Source organism: Pelobates fuscus, chromosome 10 (assembly GCF_036172605.1).
Source record: "Pelobates fuscus isolate aPelFus1 chromosome 10, aPelFus1.pri, whole genome shotgun sequence".
Classification (NCBI taxonomy): domain Eukaryota; kingdom Metazoa; phylum Chordata; class Amphibia; order Anura; family Pelobatidae; genus Pelobates; species Pelobates fuscus.
Window position 1 is genome coordinate 76,621,461 of NC_086326.1, and position 19,381 is coordinate 76,640,841.

The window sequence follows — 19,381 nt, forward strand, 5'->3', positions numbered from 1 at the left end:
CTTATAGCCCTATAACATGCAAAAAAAATAGCAAAAAGCATGTAAACACTGGGTATTTTTAAACTCAGGACAACATTTTGAATCTATTTAGCAGTTTTTTTCATTCGCTTTTGTAGATGAGTAAAAGATTTTTCACATAAAATTCAAAAAACTTGTATTTTTTTAAATTTTTCATCATATTTTTTCATTTTTTTAAAAATTAAATTACATGAGATTATATAAATAAGGGTATGTAAAGAAAGCCCCTTTTTTCCTGAAAAAAACTATATATAATTTGTATGGGAACAGTAAATGAGAGAGCGGAAAATTACAGCTAAACACAAACACCACAAAAGTGTCAAAAAGATGCCTGGTCGCAAATGTACAACATCACAAAAAATGTCCGGTCCTTAAGGGGTTAAAGGGACTCCTGTAAGTTCGGCCATGTTTACATGGTGTGTTCAATAAAAACATGGCAACATTTCATTCTTTGTGTGGTATTAGTTGAAGCAGACTATGATTGTCTATTGTTGTGACTTAGATGATGATCAGATTACATTTTATGACCAATTAGTGCAGAAATCCATATCATTCCAAAGGGTTCACATACTTTTTCTTGCAATAAAACAATGTGGGGGGTGCAAGCCAAGTGAAAACACTCAATGTATACTTAACAATCGTAAGTCTTGAGGTTAACCTAAAAGATATAACAATATATACATAGCATAATACTGTATATAACTAAATCAAAATAGTATGACACAGGTAATGGGTCACTCACGATCTGTAGAGCCTCAAATAGCAGGCTCTAGATGTAATCACGTTTGAAAAATTATCTTTTTCAAGCTGTCTCCGTAATGTTTTCTGTCTCAGCTGATGTTCTTCCCCAGATGCGTAACCCCTTAGTGACCAGGCCATTTTTCAATTGTATTACCGTTAAGGACCAGGGCTCTTTTTACATTTCTGCAGTGGTTGTGTTTAGATGTAATTTGCCTCTTACACATTTACTGTACCCATACATATTATATACCATTTTTCTGGCTATTAAATGTTCATTCTAAAGATACCATCATTTTCATCATATCATATAATGTACTAGAATAAAAAAAGTAAAATATGATAAAAAAACAAACAAAAAAAAACACAGCTGGCCATCATGCACCCATGTCCCAGTTGGAACATGTCTGAAGCCGACCAATGTAATTCACCTCAGTCAAACTGTATGTTTTTGAAAAAGTACACACCCTAGGGCATTTCACATGGTGGCATTTGAACACTTTACATGCACTAATTCTACCACCAGTCTCTGTCAAACGTTTTTGTGGTGTTATTTTTCACTCACACATTCTACTTTGTGCATAGATTCTAAGCTCCTGTTAGGTGTTACTGCCAAAGGACACCACAATATGTACTTGGCATCATCTCCCGAGTACAGCGATAACACTCATGCATACGTTTGTCGGGTTCACTGGGGGGGTGCAAAGCAAAATGTCTGATATGCGTTTTTCAAATTTTATATATCTTGTTTGCCTATCTTGTTTTGAGGGCCTTATCAGATATCCCAATGTATTTTCTTGCCATGAGTGTGCATATATTTGAAAAGTTTACACCCCACAGTAGTTGAAGAACGTGTGTGGAGGTAACTGTTCAATCCTCAATTTTACACACGCACACCGCTATGTGACTGTGATTTAGGAGAGCCCGCTGTTGGTTATTGCAAGAACACACCCCGGGTTGTTTTCTGCGAGGCCTCCTAAGGACACCCATGCCCCCCCCCCATGCATAGGTCTGCCAGGATTTGGGGAAGGTACGGTAACAATTGAATGACTTGCCATTTGAGTTGAAATTGAGAGTATGTCTTCTGATAGGCCTATCTTTAGCTTGGGGCTTAACACATACCCCAGTTTGATATATCGCCACAAAAGGGTACATACTTGAAACGTAGACACCCCGAGGTATTGCATGTATGTGGAGTGCTTTGATGCAACTTTTTTTTAGCCAGAAAAAAGATAAAACAAGTTGAAGAACGTGTGTGGAGGTAACTGTTCAATCCTCAATTTTACACACGCACACCGCTATTTGACTGTGATTTAGGAGAGCCCGCTGTTGGTTATTGCAAGAACACACCCCGGGTTGTTTTCTGCGAGGCCTCCTAAGGACACCCATGCCCCCCCCCATGCATAGGTCTGCCAGGATTTGGGGAAGGTACGGTAACAATTGAATGACTTGCCATTTGAGTTGAAATTGAGAGTATGTCTTCTGATAGGCCTATCTTTAGCTTGGGGCTTAACACATACCCCAGTTTTATATATCGCCACAAAAGGGTACATACTTGAAACGTAGACACCCCGAGGTATTGCATGTATGTGGAGTGCTTTGATGCAACTTTTTTTTAGCCAGAAAAAAGATAAAACAAGTTGAAGAACGTGTATGGAGGTAACTGTTCAATCCTCAATTTTACACACGCACACCGCTATTTGACTGTGATTTAGGAGAGCCCGCTGTTGGTTATTGCAAGAACACACCCCGGGTTGTTTTCTGCGAGGCCTCCTAAGGACACCCATGCCCCCCCCCATGCATAGGTCTGCCAGGATTTGGGGAAGGTACGGTAACAATTGAATGACTTGCCATTTGAGTTGAAATTGAGAGTATGTCTTCTGATAGGCCTATCTTTAGCTTGGGGCTTAACACATACCCCAGTTTTATATATCGCCACAAAAGGGTACATACTTGAAACTGTAGCGGTACTTACCCTCTCCAGGGGCCGGCCGGGGTCCTCCCTTCTCGCCGCGCGCGGTCCTGCTCCTGCACGAGCCGCGCGCGGCTCAGCCAACGATGGGATCAGTCAGGCGGGCAGTGACCGCGAGAAGCGGTCACATGTCCCGCCCGACACTAAGAGCGCGCCGCGCGTCTCGGGCGCGCTCTTAAAGGGACAGTGGGAGACTAAATTAGAATCAGTCTCACATTGGCCCCTGTCAGGCCACATTCCCCATACACTCACGTTTTGGGGGCGTGGATATGACAGGGGCCAATCAAAGTGAACCTTAAGGGTATTTATACTCACCTGTTTCCCTTGCTCTTTGCCCTATCGTGGTTTCTGTCCAGTTCCCTTTAGTGCTTGTATCGTTCAGTTGGTTTTTTGGTGCTTGACCTTGGCTTTGTTCCTGACTCCGCTCTCTCCTTATCCTTGCTTGCTTATCCGCTGTTTTGTCCTCTGTGTACCAGTCCTCGGCTTGTTCTACGTTACGCTGTCTCTCAGTTCCCTTGACCTCGGCTTGTTCTGACTCTGTCTTTCTCTCGTCCTAGTCCGGCCATTCTAAGGTCCGGTAAGACGAACTCTGTTTCTTGTCTCTTGACTGTGAACTATTCCTGCGTGTTGGGGTATATTACCGTGACATTACGATAGGGCCATGGACCCCGCAGGTTTAGGTCAACAGATGGCCACTCATGAGGCTAGATTCGCAGAACAGGATCACCGTATGGATCAAATGGCTCAAGCCATCCAGACACTGTTATCCAGATCTGTTCCGGTACCTGTACCTACGCCTCCTGTAAACCCTATACCGGACACAGCTAATATGTCTAATGCTTCTGCACATCTAACCCCGCCACCTAGGTATGGAGGGGACGCTAAGACATGTAGGGGATTCCTTAATCAAGTGGAATTCCACTTCGAAATGTACCCACGTTCATTTCCCACTGACAGATCTAAGGTGGGTTTTCTTATGCACCAGCTTACGGATAAGGCACTAGAATGGGCAAATCCTATTTGGGAGGCTAATGGGCCTATGGTACACGACTTCAATAGCTTCCTCACAGCGTTCCGTAGAACATTTGACACGACTAAAAGGTCAAAAAATGCCGCCAGGGCATTAATGAGAATAAAGCAAGGATCTAAATCTGTAGCCGATTATGCTATTCAGTTCCGGACACTTGCCTCACAGGTAGATTGGACTAATAATGGCCTTACTACTGCCTTTATGGAAGGTCTGTCTGATACTATCTTAGATGAGGTAGCAGCTAAGGACCTCCCTGTACCCCTGGAGGACCTGATTGACTATCTTATCGATATAGATAACAGGATCCGTGACAGGTTATATACCAGGTCCAGAAATAGACATTTTGTTCCCTTTAACTCCCCTAGAGCTGAGATTCCCGAGGGATCTAAAGGTTCTGAGGAGGAACCTATGCAGTTAGGGGTTGCTAAACTTACCGACGCTGAAAAGCTTTATAGGAGAAAGGAGGGACTTTGTCCTTATTGTGGTAGGAGGGGTCATATGAGACAAGAATGTCCCGTGCGTCCGGGAAACTATCGCACCTAAGACCGTATAGAGGACTGGCCTTGGGTGTGACATCACAGTCCTCACATTTGCCTCTTAATAAGTTACTTCTTCCTGTTTCCCTGCACCTTGATAGTGACTGCATAGCAGGGAATATACTAGCCCTGGTTGATTCCGGAGCGGCCGAAAACTTTATTGATTCCAGTTTTGTCAAGGAGAATAACATACCCACCAGAGAGAAGGAGACACCCTTGGCCGTTGAGGCCATAGATGGTAGACCATTATGCTCTCCAATTATCACACATGAGACTGTTCCCCTACATATGTCTACAGGGGTGTTACACTCTGAGACCATTCGGTTTCAGATCATTACTTCTCCTTCCTCTCACCTCGTGTTAGGGTATCCTTGGTTACGTACTCATAATCCCACCATTGATTGGGAGTCAGGACAAATAGTTTCTTGGAGTGATTCTTGCCAAGAGTCTTGTGTTGTTAAAGTCACCCCTTTGAATTCTACTCATATTCCTCCCGTGCCTACGGTCATACCCTCTCAGTACCTGTCTCTTAAATCTGTTTTTGATAAAAGGGAGGCTGAAAGATTGCCACCTCACAGGCCTTACGATTGTGCAATTAATTTATTACCTGGTACGATGCCTCCCAAAGGGAGAATATATCCTTTATCTCCTCAGGAGAATCTGGTTATGGAGGAATATATCAAGGAATCTCTAGAGAAGGGATTTATAAGAAGATCCTCTTCCCCGGCAGGGGCTGGGTTCTTCTTTGTGTCTAAGAAAGATGGCGAATTAAGGCCTTGTATTGACTATAGGGGCCTTAATAAAATCACCGTCAAAAATGCGTACCCCATACCTTTGATCACAGAACTTTTTGATAGGCTTAAACAGGCCACAGTTTTTACTAAATTGGACCTTAGGGGTGCTTACAACCTCATACGTATCAAAAAGGATCACGAGTGGAAGACTGCTTTCAATACCAGGAGTGGCCACTACGAGTACACTGTGATGCCCTTTGGTCTTTGTAACGCCCCAGCAGTTTTTCAAGAATTTATTAATGATGTCCTACGTCAATTTATACATACATTCGTTATAGTATACTTGGACGACATATTAATTTATTCTAATGATTTACAGACTCATCACATGCATGTTAAATTAGTGTTGAAAACTCTTCTGGTTAACGGTCTCTATTGCAAACTCGAAAAATGTTCATTTGATCAATCTGAAGTCCAATTCTTGGGTTATATAATCTCTGCCAAGGGTTTTCGTATGGATCCCAAGAAACTGTCTGCCATTATGGAATGGCCTCTGCCCCAGGGTTTGAAAGCCATTCAGCGTTTTCTGGGGTTCTCTAATTATTATAGGCGTTTTATTAAAGGATTTTCTGCCATTGTAGCGCCTATAACCAGAATGACCAAGAAGGATGGTAATACTCATGTCTGGAAACCAGAAGCACTCGAGGCCTTTGAATTCTTGAAAGCTACATTTGCCTCTGCTCCTGTTTTACAGCATCCTGTCCCTTCACTGCCCTTTATTCTTGAGGTTGATGCTTCTGAGATAGGGGTAGGTGCTATCTTGTCTCAAAGAGATTCACCTGAAAAGCCGTTACACCCTTGTGGCTTCTTTTCCAGACAGATGTCCAAAGCAGAGAGGAATTATGATGTAGGCAATCGTGAACTCCTTGCTATCATTTTGGCGCTCAAGGAATGGAGACATCTGCTAGAGGGTACCAGGGATCCTATCCTCATTTTAACGGATCACAAAAACCTCTCATACCTTAGTGAAGCAAAAAGATTGTCTTCTAGGCAGGCCAGGTGGTCTCTCTTTTTGTCTCGTTTTAATTACATAATCACTTACAGACCGGGTGATCGTAATACTAAAGCTGACGCTCTGTCCAGACAATTCGAAACTACTGACAAACTCGAGGTCGATGTTACCCCTGTCATTCCGCCTGACAGAATAATAGCGACTACTGTTCTTTCTATTTCGTCTTCTCTCTTACAAACTATTCAGGCTAAACAAAACTTGGCTCCTGAGGAGAGGCCTGCTGATAAGCTATTCGTTGATATACCAGAGAGACGAGACATCTTGTCATTATATCATGACACTAGAACTGCTGGACACCCTGGTATTTCTAAGACAGTCTCAGCAGTTTCTAGGTATTTCTGGTGGGCTTCCTTGCGCAAGGACGTCACCGATTACGTTAATGCCTGTAGCACTTGTGCCAGTATGAAGTCCTCCCACAGAGTTCCTTGTGGGTTGTTGCATCCGTTGCCCATACCCGAGAGGCCATGGTCCAATATATCCATGGATTTTATTGTTGAATTACCTCCCTCTAATGGTAAAACTGTCATCCTGATGATTGTGGATCGTTTTTCTAAGATGGCTCATTTTGTGTCTCTTCTCAAATTGCCATCATCTAAGGAACTTGCCTCTATCTTTGCCGGGGAGGTGTTTCGGTTGCATGGTATTCCCACTTCGATCGTGTCCGATAGGGGTAGCCAGTTTATTTCCAGATTCTGGAGAGCGTTTTGTGCAGAGATGGGTATCTCCCTCTCGTTTTCTTCAGCCTACCACCCCCAGTCTAATGGAGCTGCTGAACGTGCCAACCAATCTCTGGAGCAGTATCTTCGCTGTTTCGTGTCCCACCATCAGAACAATTGGGCTGACCTGCTTCCTTGGGCTGAGTTTGCTCGTAATAATGCTGCTCATGAATCCTCCGGTAACAGCCCTTTTTACGTTGTTTATGGCCGGCATCCCGTGGTTCTTCCAGCTGCATTCTCCTTACAGGGCATGCCAGCTCTGGACGAACATTTGGCTAGTCTACGTAATACTTGGGAGCAGGTTCAGTGTTCTTTGGTGGCCTCAGCTGCTCGCCAGAAGGTTCACGCTGACAAGCATCGCAGGGCGGCTCCATCCTATGCTGTGGGAGACCGGGTTTGGCTTTCTACTCGCAATATTCGTCTTCGTGTGCCTTCTATGAAGTTGGCCCCTCGTTTTATTGGTCCTTTTCGTATCTTGCATGTGGTTAATCCTGTCTCGTATGCATTGGATCTTCCAAAAAATTTACGCATTCCTAACGTGTTTCATACCTCCTTGTTAAAACCCCTCCTGTGCAACCGTTTTACTCGGCATGTCCCCCCTCCTCCTCCGGTTTCGGTGGAGGGCCATGAGGAGTTTGAAGTGGCGGCTGTAATTGACTCTCGCTTGCTTCGGGGTCGCCTCCAATATCTGGTACATTGGAAGGGCTATGGGCCTGAGGAACGCAGTTGGATTTCCGCTGACGCTGTTCACGCTCCTCGCCTTGTGCGTTCTTTCCACGCTCGTTTTCCTGCCAGGCCTGCTCCTCCCCGCCCGGTGGGCGTGTCTTCAGGGGGGGGTACTGTAGCGGTACTTACCCTCTCCAGGGGCCGGCCGGGGTCCTCCCTTCTCGCCGCGCGCGGTCCTGCTCCTGCACGAGCCGCGCGCGGCTCAGCCAACGATGGGATCAGTCAGGCGGGCAGTGACCGCGAGAAGCGGTCACATGTCCCGCCCGACACTAAGAGCGCGCCGCGCGTCTCGGGCGCGCTCTTAAAGGGACAGTGGGAGACTAAATTAGAATCAGTCTCCCATTGGCCCCTGTCAGGCCACATTCCCCATACACTCACGTTTTGGGGGCGTGGATATGACAGGGGCCAATCAAAGTGAACCTTAAGGGTATTTATACTCACCTGTTTCCCTTGCTCTTTGCCCTATCGTGGTTTCTGTCCAGTTCCCTTTAGTGCTTGTATCGTTCAGTTGGTTTTTTGGTGCTTGACCTTGGCTTTGTTCCTGACTCCGCTCTCTCCTTATCCTTGCTTGCTTATCCGCTGTTTTGTCCTCTGTGTACCAGTCCTCGGCTTGTTCTACGTTACGCTGTCTCTCAGTTCCCTTGACCTCGGCTTGTTCTGACTCTGTCTTTCTCTCGTCCTAGTCCGGCCATTCTAAGGTCCGGTAAGACGAACTCTGTTTCTTGTCTCTTGACTGTGAACTATTCCTGCGTGTTGGGGTATATTACCGTGACAGAAACGTAGACACGCACACCGCTTTTTGACTGTGGAACACACCCCGGGTTTATCACGATTCCGGGAACCTAACACGCTAACAGACACACACACACACACACAGAAAAGGTGCCGTACCGGACCTTAGAGTGGCCGGGCTAAGCACACACAGAATAGTCAGGAGACAAGCCGAGTCAGGGGAACCAGAAAACAGAATAACGAGAAACAAGCCGAGGTCAAAGGGTAGGAGAAAGTCACAAAGTCAGCTTAACAAGCCAGAGAGTACGTAACCACAAATCACAAGTTCAGAATCAATACTATACAGCAAAGACCACAACAGGGCAGGGAGGAACAGGAAAGGTGAGTATAAATACCCTAGGTTAAATTCTGATTGTTAATTCTGATTGGAAGTTATCCAATCACATGTGGGAGATATCTAAGCCTCCCACTGTGATTGTGGTACTGTTGCTTTAACGCCGGGTCACTCACGTGACCCCGGCGTTTGCATAAATCAACGACCTTTCAGCGTGCAGCGTTATACATGCTGCCGCTGGGAGGCGTGACGGATGCGAGCAGCGGAGAGGAGACGCCGCTCGCCGACAGGTAGGAGGAGGGGAGACCGCGGGCGGCGATGGACTGAGGGTGAGTGCTGCGAGTTGCGAGCAGCCTCCCCTACTAGCATCCCGCGGACCCCTTACAGGGTTGTTTTCTGCGAGGCCTCCTAAGGACACCCATGCCCCCCATGCACGGGGTAAATGTAACAACCCCCCCAAAGAAAAAGACACCAAAAAAAAATAACTGAACGGCAAAAAATAAATTAAAAATGGGCCAGCGTGTGGTATCGTTTGAAACAGTCTCCAATGCAGAGTCCAGGCTGCCCAGGGCAATCAGGACAGTAATATACACTGTCTTTTCTCTGCCCCCTCTTAGAACAGACCCTGCATCTTTTTTGGGGACTCTGTTTTGCCGCAGTAGGGGGGATTTTAAAAATTAAATGTGTAGCCCCAACACTGCTCTCTCCCATCACCGCCCGGGGAGCAGGTGCATCACGGTACAAAATCCCCGAAATGATCTGGAGCTGAAACTGTAAAAATCTCAGTTGCGTCCCGGGGTTTGCTTTTTTGAACAACAAGAAAGCGTTGTGGGTTGCAATCTGCATTAGGTAGATTGCAACCTTTTTGTACCAGGCCCTTGTCTTTCGTATAACTAGGTAGGGCTGCAGCAGCTGATCTGCCAGATCAACCCCACCCATATGACGGTTATAGGCCTTGATGCACACTGGCTTCCTCGTTCTCTCAGCTCTGCCACGTACAGGGACCTCCACAGTCCCCTCAGTGTGGATGGTGGTAAGAAGGTACACATCCTTCTTGTCTCTGTACTTAACTGCCAACAGCTCCTCTTGGCGCAGAGCTGAGGTCTCCCCCCTCCGTAGCCGGGTGCGTGCAAGTTGTCCTGGGAAACCTGTGCTGTTCTTTTTAATTGTGCCGCAAGCTACTGTATCAAAACAGTACAGTAGCTTGAACAAAGGGACACTTGTATAAAAATTGTCAGTATACAAGTGGTACCCTTTGTTCATCAGGGGGAATATCAGGTCCCAGACAATCTTGCCACTGGTTCCCATATGTTCTGGGCAACCTGGAGGGTCAAGGTGGCTATCCTTTCCCTCGTACACCCGGAAGGCCTGAGTATACCCAGTCTCGCTATCACAGAGCTTATACATCTTTACACCATACCTAGAGCGCTTGTAAGGAACATACTGCTTGAATCCCAGCCTTCCCTTATACTTCATCAGGGATTCATCCACGCATATATTCCTTCCAGGTGTATAAGCCTCTGCAAACCTGGCAGCAAAGTGGGTAATCAGGGGGCGGATTTTATACAGCCTGTCAAACTGGGGATGCTCCCTAGGGGGACACAGGCTGTTGTCGCTGAAGTGCATGAAATGCAGAATCATTTCATACCTCTTCCTCGACATACATTGGGAGTAAATGGGGGTAGAGCAGATGGGGCTACTGCTCCAGTAGGAGCGGATGGAGGGCTTCTTTATGATGCCCATCAGCATAGTCAATGCCCAGAATCTTTTAAATTCTGGCACATCGATGGGGGCCCATTGCTGCTTTGCCAAAAAAGAGTCCGGTTTTTTAGCTCGGAATTGATGGGCATATAAATTAGTTTGGGCGACAATGTTCCCCAATACATCATCGCCCAGAAACACCTCCATAAACTGCTGAGGGCTAAATCCTGTGACATCCAAATTAATGCCAGGATTTGCAGTAAAGGATGGGATGTCTGGCCTCTGGTTATGAGGCACTACCCACTCCTCAGCAGTTCTGCCAGCTGGAGCAGCACGTCTCCTTCTGGCAGGGGGACTAGCAGGCACAGATACAACATCACCAGATACATCACTAGCAGTAGACACTGTATCGAGTGATGATGTATCTGAGCACCTGGCAGGGTCAAAATCAGGGTCAGAGTCTGACATAGACGCGTCAGACTCTAGCGCAAGGGTGGCATATGACTGCTCAGCGCGGGTTGTCTTCCGTGACCCGTGTGCCATGATCACAATTGCTTTACTTAGTGACCTGTCACAAAAAAAAAAAAAAAATAACCCCTGAAAAAATGAACAGACAGCAAAATAAGTGATGCTGTGCAAGAGCCTGTGATCTGTATAGTGATCACTGGCAGGGCAGGGGTTAATCGTTCTGAAAAGAGCTTTTGGGTCTCAAAAAAGATCACAAAAAAATGAACCCCTAAAAAAAGGCACAAACAGCAGAAAAGATCTGCTGTGCAAGAGCCAGTGATTATAGTGATCACTGGCAAGACAGGGGTTAATGGCTCTGAAAAGAGCCTTTGGGTCTCAAGATTTTACAAATCCCTACCTATAAATACCTAAATCTCTCTAGCTAAACCACAGATCTCTCTCTCTCTCTCTCTCACACTAAATCACAAGTGAAGAGAGGGAGGCAGATCCACACTAATCAGAGAAATGGGGAACACACTTGGGATGAAATTGCTAATGGGGCAAGCTGTGATTGTATGACTCCAGCCTGCCCCTTATGATGCGGCATGCTAGGGACGCCCCCAGAAGCCCCATGATTCACTGCCTTTCGAAAAAAAGGGGGGGGGGGGAGTTAATATTGATCATTTTCTTTATTTTATATTTATTTTTTTATATATATTATTTTATATGCACGGAGTGCCAGGACCCCTCAAGGCACTCATCACTTGCAGTACATCACTGCTATACTATCAGAGCTTCCAGAGCTCAAAATAGGTGCAGACGTACCAGGTACGTCCAAGGTCATTATGGACTGTTTTCTGCCAGACGTACCTGATACGTCCGCAGTCGGGAAGGGGTTAAAGGATGAATGGCAAACCAGGATAGGTAAGATATAAAAAAATCTTTACTCAAATAAAAGAAACATCGATAAAATAAACAACATGGATAAAGCACAACGCGTTTCGACTGTCCGTCTTTTTCAGGTGCATAAGTAAACATTCTCCCAGCGTCTTCTTAAATGGTTCTTCCGGAAATTGCAATTCCCGCCGGGTATCTCGCTGTGTTTCACTTCCGCATATGATGTAATGACGTACGTCCCGTCATCACGTCATTTCCTGTGTGTCCGTTTCGGGTCTCTCGGAAGTGGTAATCACAATCGCTTAGGACACTCCATTTTGTTTGTGGGCAAAGTCCATATAGCAATTTCAGCAATTTGTACACATTACAAATTGAAAATAAACAAAAGTGTCCTAAGCGATTGTGATTACCACTTCCGAGAGACCCGAAACGGCAATAACCTTTTACCTATTTTCAGTGCATAATATGTTTATGCCATTTTGTCCCAGACGAAAAGCAATAACAATAATGCATAAACAAGCTCCAAGGCTATGCTACGACTCTTTCAGTACATAATATACTGCAGTAATCCTAAATAGATAAAGATGTTCACACTTTAAGATGCCATTTTGTCCTAAGTCATGGAATTTTCCATAACGTGTGCACCTTTATGTTTTAGTTATGGCCTTGTATCTTTGCCAAGTTAAGGGAGGTCCTAAAATTTATAAAGTAAAAGAAGTGTTACTTTTTCATATATTAACTACAGTAACCCTAACATGAAAAAAGGTGGGGATGGTGGGGTGGGTTTTTTGGGTTTGGATGGCAGGACGTAGAACCTATATTTAACTATTTGGAGTTAGTGAATTGTGGATCTAGTAGTCCTGTTGTGATGGTGGTGGGAGATTTACAAGTAACACAAATGAAAAAAACTTTTATCCAGCTGGTACCAAATATGGAGTTTAGTAATAAGACAAACTGTCCAAGTTTGGACCTTAAAAAAGATCTTTGTCAAACCTGAAGATCAAAGATACATAAATCAAATTTTACAGTGAATGATGCATTTACAGGTAATTAAAAACAGTGCAAGAGATAATCAGGAGCAGAAAAACAAACACATACCTTAGAAAATCTGGCATAGATTGCGTAAGATTTACCTGTAATCTAGTGTAAATAATAATAAAATATATGAAGACAAATTAACCTAATCTCTATTCTAATTCACTGTAAACATGTTATACTTCTCAAGTGTTATGTTATATACATATTGTATTTACTATATAGGCAATGAAACATGTACAGTTCAATGTTTGTCATATAAATTAAACAAAAACTTGAACAGCTGTCTCTTGCAATCAAATATTGAAAACATTTAAAAAAATTCACCAACAAAAATTTAAAGTAAAATATACTAATAACAATAATTTTACATTAATCTATCCAAATGTTATAATAGAAGTTCAGCTGTTCCGATATGTAATCTACATCCAGGAAGGGAAGGGGAAGGGGGGAGAGAGGACAGACACATTGTAATCCAGGCCCACAGGTTCCCAAGCACATACCTCCCACCAATAAGAGGTGTGTGGCTTACACAGGGCCCCTAATTAAATCTAAGACAGCTGAACTATCACTGCTTAGTTGTTCAATAGGTTGTCCTGTAAACACTTGACTATAATATAAATATAGTGTCTGGTATTTGACCTTGACCTAGCTTTGCCACTCATGCTACTTGGATTCTGTATTGTTTTGGACTGTCTGAATATGCTACTTAGATAGCCCCGTCTTGGACCTGATTGCCTTGGTCTTTCTCTAGTCTCTTACTGTCTATTGGGTTTCCACCTATCTAACCCTTGACAACTTTAATGTAGTTACACAAGGAAATCCCAAAAGGTCTCCAGTAAATAGATATTATGTTAGCATTGCATTGTGTGCTCATCTAGCCTGATCTCAAAAGATATTGCCATATGAAGAGAACCTTTTTGTTTAACAAGCAGATTCATATGAAACACACAAGTGGACATAGTTCTAAATCAACATCTCTCACCACCATAATTGTATGAGTGGAAGTCATAAAATGTGCTTTACACTTCAGCTTTTCCTGCCCTACACTTATATGGAATAAAATATTTGTGGTATGCATAGTTGAGTGCTTTAGATCTTGTTACACCAGATTGTTACAATAATTTATAGACTGCCATTTGTCCTTCCGGGTTAATGTGATTTTGTCCCACCTGCTAACATTTATACATGAGAAAAGATGATATCTTCCAAAGTGATTTAATGTCTACCCTTTTGTTTACAGGTGTACTAGCCCAAGTCACACATGTTTTCTGATCTGCCTAATATTGCAGCCTAGGAACACACATCTTCGCCAAAGAACCAATTTTCACCTCAGCTCTATAAGTCCGTATGTAAAAGTCACTTTCAATTTTATGCTATAGGTTTGTATTTTGCTTGTCTCAAGCATTGTGAAATCCATCTTTATCAATCAGTCATTTTTGCAGGAGAGTGTCAGGTACCTCAAGTACCAGCAAAGCTTGCTCAGAAAAGGAATTTCTTGAATTCTCATATTTCCTCTTTAAATTCTGTACATTCCTACTTGTTTCAGCAAACCACCTACTGTGGAAAATTAGACCTTTCTGTAACTTGTTAATGCAATTGCTATATTTGTTATATGTTTGAATGGTTGTTCTTGCTAGCCATTATACTGGATGTTCTAAGCTATGCATTTTAAGGCCAATGGTTATCTAAGCTTTCCGAACCCCTGTGACTACAATAGAAATGTCTACTACTCCTCTAAAACCAATATTTCTACTGGTGCTCCCACTACTGTCATAAGTAGTCAGTGCTGCATTATGGCCTCATACGCCAGGTGCTGAAAGTTCTAAGTCTGCTTCCTAGGTGGTAAAGCAGAGGCCACAGTGCTTGTTTGACTTCTAACCATTATCCAACTAGAAGCAGATACATAGTGGATAGTAGTACTGGTGAATAACACCTGGTTGATGGATGTTGAGGTCAAAAGCACTTGTTTTGCTTGTAAGATAATGTGTCATCCCATATATGAACTTATCTCCAGATGACTAATTCTGGTCACATAATTCTCACATCGCAGCACCTCTGTTTTTAACCCCCTATTATCACACCACCCCCAAGTAATCTCCATATTTAAGCATCTAATTTTACGTCATCCTATAGGACATGATAAATCATGGTTTTTACACCAAGATGCTGCAACCAGAGTTTAGGTTCTGTTATTTCCCAGCATGAAATAAAATAGACTACACATAGTGGCATTCAAATGCCTCCTGGCTAATACATCAAACTAGCAAAGTAAGATATAGTAACTGAACTGAGGGGAAAAAAGCATTTTATTAGTCTGACTTTGTCTTGAGCTTATTTGTGTTTCCTGTCAATAAAATTGAGTTGAATAGCATCACTGTCTCCCTGCATTCCGGAGATAATCTTTAACCCTTTAAGGATGGAGGCAATTGTACAAGTTCTGATCAAACCAAAAACAAAACAAAACCTACAATGTGATATATATTTTTGTACAACCATAATTTACCTCTTTCATATTAAGTGCATCAACACTTATTATATATCATTATGTTCAGGAGAAACAGGACTTTCATTTCACATCAAACATTTTTATATGAAACATAAGTTAATATGAACAAAATCAAAAAGTGTGAGAAATTAAGAAATGTTATTTTCCAAGTTCTGCATAGCATTTCAACAGTGAATCTCATAATACCATTAACTTTTACTGCAATAAAATACACAAATTTGTATGCTGTGATCTCCCCCGAGTACAACAATGCCCCATATACAGTTTTCATGATGTTTTGGAAAGTTTCAGGAACAAATAAAGAGCTTACCAATTTCAGTTTTAACAGATTGAAATTTGCCAGGTTTACTGGGCCCATGTTGCCCTTGAGAACATATGGCAGTCCAGGAATGAATATTATCCCCGTCATGGCGTACCATTTGCAAAAATAGACAATGCAGGGTATTCAAAATAGAGTATTTCCAGTAATTTTAGTAGCCACTTAGTCACAAATCCTTCACTGATTATATCATTGTCATTATACGTTTTACTGCTCTAAAACACCCATATTTGTGTTTAGCGATGTCTCACAAGCACAACAGTACTCCCATGTATAGGTTTTATGGGGTTTTGGAAAGTCACAGAGTTAACTATAAGGCCAGCCCATTTCAGTTTGCCAGATTGGTTTGCTGAGCCTATGGGGCCTTTGAGACCATATGGCAGCACAGGAATGAGAATTTCCCCGTCATGACAATGATATCGTCATTAAACCTTTTACTGTTTTAAAACACTCATATGTGTGTTCAGTAAAGTCTCAAGAGTACAAGAGTACAACAGTACTTCCTGTGTGGGGTTTTGAAAAGTTACAGGGTCAAATATAGGGCTTGCAAATTCAATTTTCTGGTATTGTCAAGTAGCTCCCACAATATATAATTCATAAAAAATATAATTATGTATGTGTATATATATATATATATATATATATATATATATATATAAAAAATATACAAACCAGTGCACTCGCTTATTACCTTGTCTATATATATCAAATGCAAAAGGGTAATAAGTGCTCTCTTCTCAAGGGTGAGCAGCAGTTCACCAACAAGGTGTTCCCTCTACCTTGTGATAAATGGACAGATAAAATAGAAAGGTGAACAGCGCTAAAGATCAGAAATTGTACATACGTTTAGTAGAAATACTGGCCAGCGGAGTAACTTAAAAAAAAAAGGAGAAACAAAGATACAAATAATGGTACAGTATGTATGAACGATATAATTCCACAAGAACAAATGGGTTATATTCACACTCACACTTTGAGGAGCTATATCAGCTCGGTGTTAAGAGCTTGGACGGAATAATCCCCGTCTATGGATTTCTTGAGGTTCCAGATCGTTGGTGAGTTTATAGGTGTAAGTATTCGTTATATGAAAAACAAGAGTAAAATACGCCACATGGTCTAGTACGTAAATATAAGATATTGTAGTAAGAGTAGATGATCCTACTTACATATACTAGAGCAACGACCTGCTCTAGTTTGGAGAATTTCAGGTGGAATAATCCCCACCTCGGGATATAGTGGACCCAGGTATAGCAGCAAAGCAGTATTAAATAGGAAGGAGGACAAAAAAAATGACTGGATAGTTTAAAAATTATATATACTTTAATACAATAAGTAAAAAGTGAATAATACACTATAAAACCAGTCCTGTATAAAAGTCCAAAATTCTTCCTCACTTGACGCGTTTCGCCGAAGCTTTCTCAAAAGTGAATGCTTGCTGCTTGGGGTCCTTGAGATTATATACCTTCTCTGATGATGAAAATCGATTCTGCTGTGCATATTTCCTCATTTACTGTTTTCAGCAAGATAGCATAGACAGGAAGTTCTCCGGACGCCATCTTGGATGTGGGCAATTTGTGGGAAAGTTCAAAAATAGGAATCAAAGGTATACAATAACATAATAACATATTGGATCAGATAGAAACTTGAATAATTACAGATATGGGCACACATAGGGTATATGATAGTGGAAATCGATTCTATTATGTGTATTTCCTCATTTCCGGTTTCCAGCAAGATAGCATAGACAGGAGGTTCTCCGGACGCCATCTTGGATGTGGGCAATTTGTGGGAAAATTCAAAAATAGAGATCAGAGGTATACCATAACATAATAACATATCGGATCAGCTAATAACTTAAACAATTACAGAAATGGATACACATAGAGCATATAGGTGATATAAAATATATAATAATAAATTACTTAATAGTGTCATAAACAAAACTATTCCGGCCGCCATTTTGGATGTGGGCTAATGACAGAAATTGAGCTCAAAGGATGCCATATCGGAAAAGGGCATACTTTAATTGGAAAGGGGACATGCATATACAGCTAGGGGTAATATAAATAGTATAAAAACACAGTAGTCTCTGCATGAAAAGAGTGTAAAGGAATTTATAAACACCCATTGAAAGTGGATTATAGAACATAAGTTATAAAAAAATGGATTTTACTAAATGAGTTATAAAAAAAAAAAAAAAAAAAAAAGGAGAGTTATAAAAAATGAACCAAATCGAATTCTATATTAAGTCCATTTGGGTGGAGGGTGTCTAAACGATAGACCCACTCCATTTCTAACTTGCCTATGTTTCTGATGGTATCGCCCCCTCTCCAATGTGGTTTATATTTAGCAATACCCAAGAATTTTAACAGGCTGGGGTCCTTGTTGTGCTGTAAAAAGTGCGCAGATACAGAGTGATTTTTGTAGCCTTTTTCAATATTACGGCAGTGTTCACTAATTCTTACTTTCAATGGCCTTATTGTTCTGCCAACGTATTGTAGTCCACATGGACACTCTAACATGTAGATTACGTTATTACTATTGCATGTTAAAATTTCATTAATGTTAAAGAGCTTTTTGTTTCTGTTAGACTTAAACTCTGATGTGCATTTTTCCATTTTGTGTGTTTTTCTACATGATATGCACGTGTTACATCTAAAAAAACCTTTATTAATAGTTAAAAAATTGTTTTTTTTGTATGTTTTGATTTCTAGTGAAATTATTTGTGAGTTGTAGTTTTAGATTAGGTGCACCTCTGTATATTATAGTGGGTTTATCTGGTAGGGCTTTACTTAGTATTGGATCCTCTTTAAGTAGATGCCAATTTTTGTTAATAATCTTTTTGATATGTTTGTTTTTGTTATTATAGTCGAATATCAGAGGAAGGGTGAATCTGTTGGTTTGAGGGTCCTTAGGTGGTTTTTGAAGCAATAGTGATTCCCTCTGTGTCTCATCTATTGATATTATAGTTTTGTCTATTGTTTTGGGGTTGTAGCCTTTTTGTATGAACTTTTGTTTCATGTTAGTTGCTTGAGTGTGGAATACTGATGCTTCTGAACAGTTTCTTTTCAGTCTAAGAAATTGGCTTTTGGGTATTCCATTAAGCCATATGGGGTTGTGGCAGCTGTCATAGCTGATAAAGGTGTTAGTATGTACTTCCTTAAAATGTGTTTTAGTGCAAAGTGTGTTCTCTTTAACATAAAGTTCTAAATCTAAAAAGGTTACTGTATGGTTACTAAAATTGGAAGTTAAAATTATACCTTCATTATTCTGGTTTAAGTAATTTATGAAGGATTCTGCTGAAGACATGGGTCCTTCCCATATAAAGAGGAGATCATCGATATAGCGATGATATGAGACCAGGTTTGCGCACCAGCTATGTCCCTCCCATATCCATCTATTTTCCCATTCCGTCATGAATAGGTTGGCATAGCTGGGCGCAAACCTGGTCCCCATGGCTGTCCCTGTTATCTGAAGGTATAAAGCGTCTGCAAACCAGAAATAGTTGTGGTGTAAAATAAGATCAATTCCCTTTAAAATAAATTCGATTTGAGCAGAATCCATATCTTTATGTTTTTCTAAAATTGATTTAACCGCTGAGATCCCTTTTTCATGTGGGATGATTGTATATAGTGATTTTACATCGCTAGTAATGAGAATGTAATTTTCTTTCCAGGTAATATTATTTAGTGTGTTAAGGAGATCTATGGTGTCTTTTAAGTAGGATTTGCTTAATTTCACATATGGCTGGAGCATAATGTCAATATATTCTGAAAGATTTGCCAGAATTGAATCTATGCCGGAGACGATAGGCCTTCCGGGTGGGTTGATGGGGTCTTTGTGGATCTTAGGTAGAAAATATATT